This window comes from Daktulosphaira vitifoliae, unplaced genomic scaffold (genome assembly GCF_025091365.1).
Source record: "Daktulosphaira vitifoliae isolate Bord-2020 unplaced genomic scaffold, ASM2509136v1 Scaffold_2, whole genome shotgun sequence".
Taxonomy (NCBI): Eukaryota; Metazoa; Arthropoda; class Insecta; order Hemiptera; family Phylloxeridae; genus Daktulosphaira; species Daktulosphaira vitifoliae.
The window spans coordinates 30,254,440-30,262,937 of record NW_026099573.1 but is presented as its reverse complement, the minus strand read 5'-3'; the positions used below and the strand labels follow the sequence as shown (position 1 = coordinate 30,262,937).

Here is an 8,498-nt window from a genome sequence, read left to right as displayed (position 1 = left end):
CATTTTTTTCATTTTACGGTTACTTTTTATCATGTTATACTTACATTAGACACAATGTTATAAATGCATATGTGTGTATGTGTGAGTTTATTTATTTATAGTATCATTAAAGTGTAGTGTATATTAATATACAACCGATAGACTAGGTAATTGATTTGACGCTATATTATTTAAACCCAACTAAACGCTAAATNACTAAATTGTTTAAACCCAACTAAACGCTAAATTGTACATGACCAAACAACAATCATATTATGTCAATTGCCACCGGAATTTCTGGTAATCTTTTTCATTTTCTTTGCCTTTTAAGTAGTTGCTTTTTCAACTACTTGGGGTCGGCCACCCTTATCCTAAGATTCCACTTGACACGATCTCCCACATCTTCTACGCTCACATCAGCTGTTCTCAAATTGCATTCAATAGCATCCCTTCATCTCTTTTTTGGTCTTCCTCTATCTCTTCTTTCTTCAACATTCATTTCTATAATTGTTCTTACAGCTTCTGATTCTTCTCTCCTTATAACATGACTAAACAATCTAAGTCTATTTTCTGTCATCTTATCCACGATTGACGCAACAACTTTATTTCCTCTTATATGATTGTTCCTTATCCTATCTTCTCTAGTCACTCCACTCATCCAACTAAGCATTCTCATCTCTGCTACACTTATTCTCTGCTCTACTTTCTTATCAACCGCCCAACACTATGAACCATACATCATAGCTGGCCTCACAATTTCATACTGAATTTAAAAACTATAATTAGTATTTATTCATATATTATATTTTAAAATCAAAGAACTACTAATCAGGATATAATTAAAGAAATAAGAGTTGATGTTGCTTTTGGAATAACGCCAATTTCTCTAAATGAAACACTATCTACAGATTTGCATCGAAGCGTTTCTTATGATAGTGATTTTAATCACTGTCAAATATCATCTATACTTGTCCTATCTATGTCTCGTCCACACTGTGCCTCGACTCCACCGTTTTTTTAATTCCACATATGTCCAAATTGATTTTTTATCTTCAAAGTTTTCTATAAATATACTAGCTGTCCCTTTTAAAAATATTGACAAAAATTTTACTTTATCGTTCTCACTCCATCTATTAATTTCACTTGCCTTTTCATACTGTCTGAAAAATTTTCTTATATCTTCAGTACCCGAAAAATAATCTGGTTTCATCAACCAAGATCGATTATTAGACTCTTTGCTTGTAATATTTGAATTTTTTGTTTCTATGCAATAAGTTAATGAAAGTAAGTCTAGAATTTTTCTCTCTGTTAAATTATTACAATTACTCGGTATTTGTTCTTCTTTAAAGGTTCTATTTAAATCGTCTATATCTTCATAAAAAATTTTTTTACCTAAGCCCCCTAATTTATTTTGATCACCCGACGAAGCGTTTTTAATATTATTATAAAAATGATCCGGTTTTGTAATATTTTTAACGTCTATAGAAATTTAATTTGAATACATAACTTTTTGTTTTTCTTAAAATCTACTCTAAAGTATGACTGTTGTGATTTTAGTTTTTACATTTTCCACTAATTTTAATAACTATTAATTTTATAATATTAATCTAAAGTATAATTTATTTTTGTCATAAACTACTATTCGGTTCTATACTATCGGAGTAATAATACAAACACAAATTGATTGCTAACAAACTATATAATTTTAATTTAAAATTCATTTGTTGTATATAAATCATTAGAAAAAAATATAAACAGATTTTGCTTATATATCATTGTAAAAAAAGTTAATACATTAAAATTTGATTGAAAGTCAATTGAATATGCATTTCCTGTTTTTCCTCTGTAACAAAGTGACATTTTGGTGTCGCCGTCGTTGTACGTTTTAATTTCATCGTCGGTCAACTGTATTCTGGTGACAAAAGCTTGTCGGTTGTTGGGCAACTGTGCCACCACCATAACACCGTTTCCCGTTGTCAAATTTTTCATTAAACCCCTCGATAGGTATTATTCTCTACCAAGTCAGACATTTTAATATATTCTATGCCTTTGGTTTGATTATTCATTTTTTGTTTTAATTGTTCCATTTTCTACACAACAAAATTATTCGTGAGTAAACTATATATGGTGAATATCGTATTAATAGTATATAACTCGACACTGATATGTACATTTTTGACAATAACTACTATCAGCCACAGTATGACGGAGGAGGAGACCACGTAATACAAATTTTCCGAAATTTGCACATAACTCGAAAACAATTGCAGTTAGTGCTATGAATTTTTTTTTTCGTCACCTCCTTCACCTCCATCCGCTTGCCACGAGACCATTAATTTGACATTCATATCGGTACCCTCTCATAACATACTACCCCTCTCCTCTCTCTACTTGTTTATGTTTAAGATAAATCACTGAACTGCAATACAGCCGATGCACTCCTTCAGCTATGTGTACTCCTCTAACCATTTATAAACTGAGTTGTTTTTTTGTTTTTTAATAATTCAGTTATTTACAAACTATTCGTCATCATATACTATAGAAATCATTGAGTGTGTATCGGAGCGTAGTACACACACACACATACATGTTTACATAAGATAATATTCTTTAACCTTTACAATATAATAAATACTAATCTATTCACCATTTCTTTTTACGATACTTACCCGGACAAATGACCTGATTGTTACTACATTGTTACCATTAGATTATTTAATAAGGAAATAAATACATTTTTTTATAAGTTAGTGAAAACAAAAGCACACACACACCATTAATACGACATATTTATATATTTATTTTAATTTTTCAATATAATACTTTAAATATATTTACAAAACTATATATAAATATATATACAACAATTAATCTACACTGTCCATGTAAATACTTGTTCATCACAAAATTTACACGAACAGTGAGGTAGAAAATGTAAAATTAAATAATACACAGAATAGGAGTTCAGAACAAACTCCTCAAGAACCTTCCGTACAATTATAAGTTCTTGAATATTTGATAACTTTACAAAACAAGTGCCTGAACTACAAACAAATGCCGTGGAGCCGTTGGGATAGCGTACATTATAAATAATAAATTTTAAATAGTTTTTTTGCCTCGAACAGCATCATTAAATTACCCGCCAGAATTTCTCTTTTATATAAATCGGCACAGCTCCGAAAGGTTCGTAATGCTTCCGGATCACGTACGACGACAAACCCATCATTCATTACTTCTTGGTCAAACTCTGTGCGATTTCGAAAAATTTTCAAGTTTTCAGCTATTTCCAAAAAATATACACTCCAGATCTTTTCATATATTCAACCAGGTGTTCTACATTATTTTCATTCGTTTGTAATTTCATTTTGAATAACTAAAATTATTGTAAACTTATAAGTACATTTTGAACTGAATAGTGATGTCTAGATAATAACTTACTTTGATTAAATACACAAAAACAGATACACTTGAAAAAGATACTGGAACGGTAATTTGAATATATTCAATAACCTAAAAATTTCTTATATGTATTTCTTAAAATTTTATAATTATAGTTTTAAATATGCATTGGTTGTGCGGACTACAAATGTGTCACAAAAAAATTTTAAAACTGTCATGTAAAAATATATATCTACTCTATTTATTAGGTGAATCTAAAAATATGGGCAACCATTGTAAGCACTAACATCATTTTATCCCTTCAATGCAACACGTAGCGTAGAGGTACTTATGAATTATTTTAGATAATAATAATAAAAAAAAAATGTANAACTGTCATGTAAAAATATATATCTACTCTATTTATTAGGTGAATCTAAAAATATGGGCAACCTTTGTAAGCACTAACATCAATTTATCCCTTCAATGCAACACGTAGCGTAGAGGTACTTATGAATTATTTTAGATAATAATAATAAAAAAAAAATGTATTTAATAAAACAATTTTTTGGTAAATTTTTATCAGTTTATCGATTTTTAAAATAAATAAATGCATTGAAGGGTTGAACAAAAAATAAATTGCAACTAAAAAGACAAATAAAAATTTTATTTGCACAATAAATGTAATCACTAATGTAATTTTACCCCTTCAATGCATCAAAAACTATATATATTCGCATTTCTTTTGAATTATAGTAAATAAAATTTTATTTATAAAAAACTTTTAGAAATTTATCAGTATAATCGATTATTAAAAATAAATAAATGTATTGAAGGGTGATGACATTATGACAATTTAAAAATTTTACTTACAATAAAAAGACTGCTAAAAGTCCACAGTAACACAGTAGTAGTTGATGAAAAGCACCATAAAAACACCAAAAAGAGAATGAACAGATAATGGGTTATTACTGCAGTTATAAAGTAAAATTTGTATTTTTAGACACAATGAAGTTAATTATTTGGGAATTCAATAACTTACTAGAGGAATCAATAAATTGCTTACATAGATTTTATTGTTTATTTCGCACAATATTGTAGATAGCAAAGAAAAACATATTTTAAGGTTAAAAAACGTATAGAATATTTACTACTCTATATTCTTTATCACATCATAATACTCATAGGATGTTGTGATAAGTGTTTATCAGTTAGGTTATTTGATAACAGATAATATATATTATTTAGCACCTTTCTTATGTTTACTATGATTTAATGTACGACACTACGGTTATTTGAGGAGTGTTATCTCCTCATTTATTACATTTAAGCGCCTGAAAGCAGCACCTCCTCCTCCCACCAATATAAATACGCTTATATTAGTTTCACATGTATGTTTGTTGTTTGTTGTAAGTTTGTAACTCCACGCACCACGTGTTATTATGTCGCGTATCCCGTCGTCTATGGCCTTGAGACTAGACTGTTGTAACGCATTCTCCCCACCCCGCTCACCAATCGACGACAACAATATTTTCCTGTATAATTTTTGGTTTTCGTACCCGTACATGTGAGCGTAACATCAATATTATATATATATACAGAGTGGCCCACCACTCACTTACAACTTAAATAACTTAACTATTAAAAAATATTAACTTGATCAAAAGTTATTTAAATTGTCAGTGAGTGGTGGGCCACTCTGTATATATATATATATATATATATAAACAAATTTTTATTGTTTATTTTTAGATATCATCATTTATAGATTCACATTTTTTTGAGTTAATATACATGGATAATACATAAGGGATTACAAATAACTGGTTTTTTATGACGATATTAGCAATCACATAGCCTTTATTATTATTGGTAATAAGACACATTATTGTGAGTTTATAAACACACTAACTGGCAATACAGAAATTATATCCATTGCTAGTGATAATTGACAATACACACTCCATGATAGTAATAGCGATGTCATAATAAGCTAAAAATTGAAAATAAATATAGTTTAAAAGCGTGTTTTTCAGTTTTTTTTTAACTATATTTATTTATTAGTTAATATTTAAATGTATATTGTGTATAAAAATTCACACATAATATGCATATTGTTATATTTCTATTCGAACTGTGTACTGAAAATTTATTGTTAGTGAAGTTATTACAGTTGTACGGTCAAATAGTTGTAGAAAACATCATCCATAATATTACGAAGTTAGTTGATAAAAAGTAGGTATTTTTTATTTTCATATTTATTTCTATACTATATCAACGTGATACATTTTTATAAATGTATTAATATACTTTAGATGAACGTTATTAATAAATAATGGTTAAATGGGATGAAAATTAAACATAGAAAGAATGTATCTGATCTTAAAGTAGGAGTTCAGTACAAGGTTTTGGGTTTGTACGTGATGAAATCAAAATATTCTAATAAAACACCAGTGGCTGAGGTGAAGCTTGACGACGAACCATCATTTCAAATTTATTTGCCAGTTAGGTTTTCATTTACTCGAGAAAATCTGGCAAAAGGAGTCGATAAAGATCTTGAAATTGTATCTAATGGACGAAAAGATTAAAGTTCGAGTTATGACATAATGTTTATATGAATTAATTTTGTGTTTGAAAAAAATGAAAATAAAAAATATTGATTATTACAAATTGTATTACATATAATTTAATCTTTAATGAAAATTTTAAGAATAGTTATGGATAAAATAAGCAAACGCACGTATTTTAAATTACAACGTGTAAACTAAAAAAAATATCCCACTGTTAAAAGTATATACATGAAAAGAAAAATGAGTGTGAAAGTAATTACTTGAAATAATAATTTGGAAACTTAATGTCTACAAAGTACAGATAAGAGTAAAAAAGAGTAATGTATACATCTATAATATGACATCAGTAAAATAACTTGATGAAAAAAAGTATATATAAAGATGTTATATTAAGCGTGTGAAAACGTCTATTAAATAAAAATTTCTTGGAAAATCATCTCTAGCCTGAGGACTGCTGCACGTTGGCATAAAATGTGCTGAGGTTTACAAAATGAAATACATAAAACCGAGAAAAACTCTCCTTTCTGGTTTAATAGTATTTCATTTGTTTAATCAGCACCTTAGAGTCTTCTCTATTTCAATATCATAATCATCATTATGTGTTATTTGTGTGATACTTGTAGAATGAAGTTCAATTTTTTGAAATCATTGATACGTCATGAGCAAACAGTACTCAATAAAATATGGCTGCAGTTGGTGTTTGAAGATATTTTCGAGAAAAGATAATTTCTCAATACATATTCAGCATACATACGGCTTGATAGGTTAGTATTATAATATTTAAATCTCAAAAATTAATTTTTTTATTAAAAAATGTAATTATAAATATAGGAATTGATAAAGTATTGAAAATACGTTCTGCAAATATAGAAAATGAAATAAAATCGGTCTGTGTGAAAAATATGGTTAATTACATGATAATATTATTCGCGTTTATTTTATATTAACTTAAATATTTTGATTATTAAAATGTAATTCAGTAGATAAAGGTAATTCGGTTAAGGAAAGCGAGAGAAACAATACTGATACAAAATTTTCTAATACTAGAGACAGCGACGATGAGCTCTACAAGTTGAAATTAAAAAATGATAAATTGTATTATTATTGTTATTATTATTATATCAGTGCTAGAAGCTGCAAATAAGATAGATGCAAATTCGATGGACGTTCAAGACAGCAATAATGAGTATTGTATGTAAAATTTTAAATTATAAAATGTCTATTATTATTATTAGTATTATTATTTCAACAGTGTTTGAAGTTGTGAAAAAAATGGATCCAAATTTGATAAACGTTCAAGTGGTAATCCTGGTAATCACGAAAGTTGTTAGTATAAAATAATAAAAATAAAAAACCAATGAATGTTATAGTCATTAATAACGATATTAATTATATTTCAGGTGATTGTGTAAACATTTCGCGTGCGAAAAAAGTTCAATAGATTTTTTGGGGAACATTAATGTACATGGAATAGAAAACGGCAATCCATGCTCCATAAATGATTTTATCAAACAAAACAGTAGCAGCAATAATGAAGTATTTGAAAATGCTATAAGAGCACATACAGCTGTGAAGACATCTTTAGATCTAGTAACTAAAAAATAATTTTTAACAATAATAATGTAAACACACCCGTTATTACTCAAACACTTAGTATTTCTCCATTTATTTTAACACCGTCGAGTAGTATCCCCGAGTGGGTTACTACTATTACACATCTACTACAGAAAAAGTCCGAAGAGGTAGAAACTCAAGGCAGTGGGTGGGTATTCAGAGGTGTTCTTTTCTTAGATATTAATACTTTCACGTATGATCCATTAAGGGGTGGGTGTCATTTTAATTTACCAAAAAAATTATTTCAAAAAAATGTAATTGTAAATGTTAAATGTAGGGAGGAAGATTGTTTTATTAGAGTGTGGTNTAATTGTAAATGTTAAATGTAGGGAGGAAGATTGTTTTATTAGAGTGTGGTTGCTAGTTTATTTCCGGTTCAGTCGCGTAATTTACTTTATTTAGATTAAAAAGACAAACCTTTCGGACATTTTTATTGTATTTCCAACTTAGAGCGGTTGGTATCCGTTCAACTTTAAAAGCATAAATCTCACAAATTTTTATGTGATGGCTGTCTATTATTATTTTATTCAGAAGCAAAACTACTCACTCACCAACTCGAAAACTGCACGAAGGTTAAAACGGTTCTACCGAAACCCCCCTAAAACATGGTTAAATATATATAACACTCTTGGTTAACAACGATATAAATATTTATTAAGTGATTGAAATGTTAAATAGATAATACAACCTGCTGGACACCTAGAGATGATATAATCCAATAGGGAGCTGATGGCGACACACACACTATATACGTGGTAGAAAAGTTAAGTTAATTATAAGATAATAGTAGTGGTCGCGATGATGGTAAAAGGTCAACTGTCGATAGGGATATATTATTATGGCACATTGGCCGTGAATTTCAAAAGTGTTTATGTGTGCAGTCCGCCCTCCTGTTAGTTAATATTGTTGTATGTCACAGTGTCAATTATATATATATATATATATATATATACATAT

General features: G+C 28.4%; 1 long non-coding RNA gene across 3 annotated transcripts in view; it reads right to left on the bottom strand.

Annotated features, from left to right (window-relative positions):
- Positions 1-2,079: 2,079 nt before the first annotated feature.
- The window catches only part of LOC126897300 (uncharacterized), a 20,277-nt gene continuing 13,858 nt past the window's right edge, over positions 2,080-8,498 (bottom strand). Inside the window, exons 1-3 of one of the 3 annotated variants that reach the window (XR_007702059.1) lie at positions 4,231-5,038; positions 3,418-3,489; positions 2,080-3,352 (exon numbers count right to left, since the gene is read on the bottom strand). This is a non-coding gene — a long non-coding RNA (uncharacterized LOC126897300). Of the gene's footprint in view, positions 3,353-3,417; positions 3,490-4,230; positions 5,039-8,498 lie in introns of those variants that run through there. The other 2 variants (XR_007702061.1, XR_007702060.1) reach the window with 2 other exon arrangements.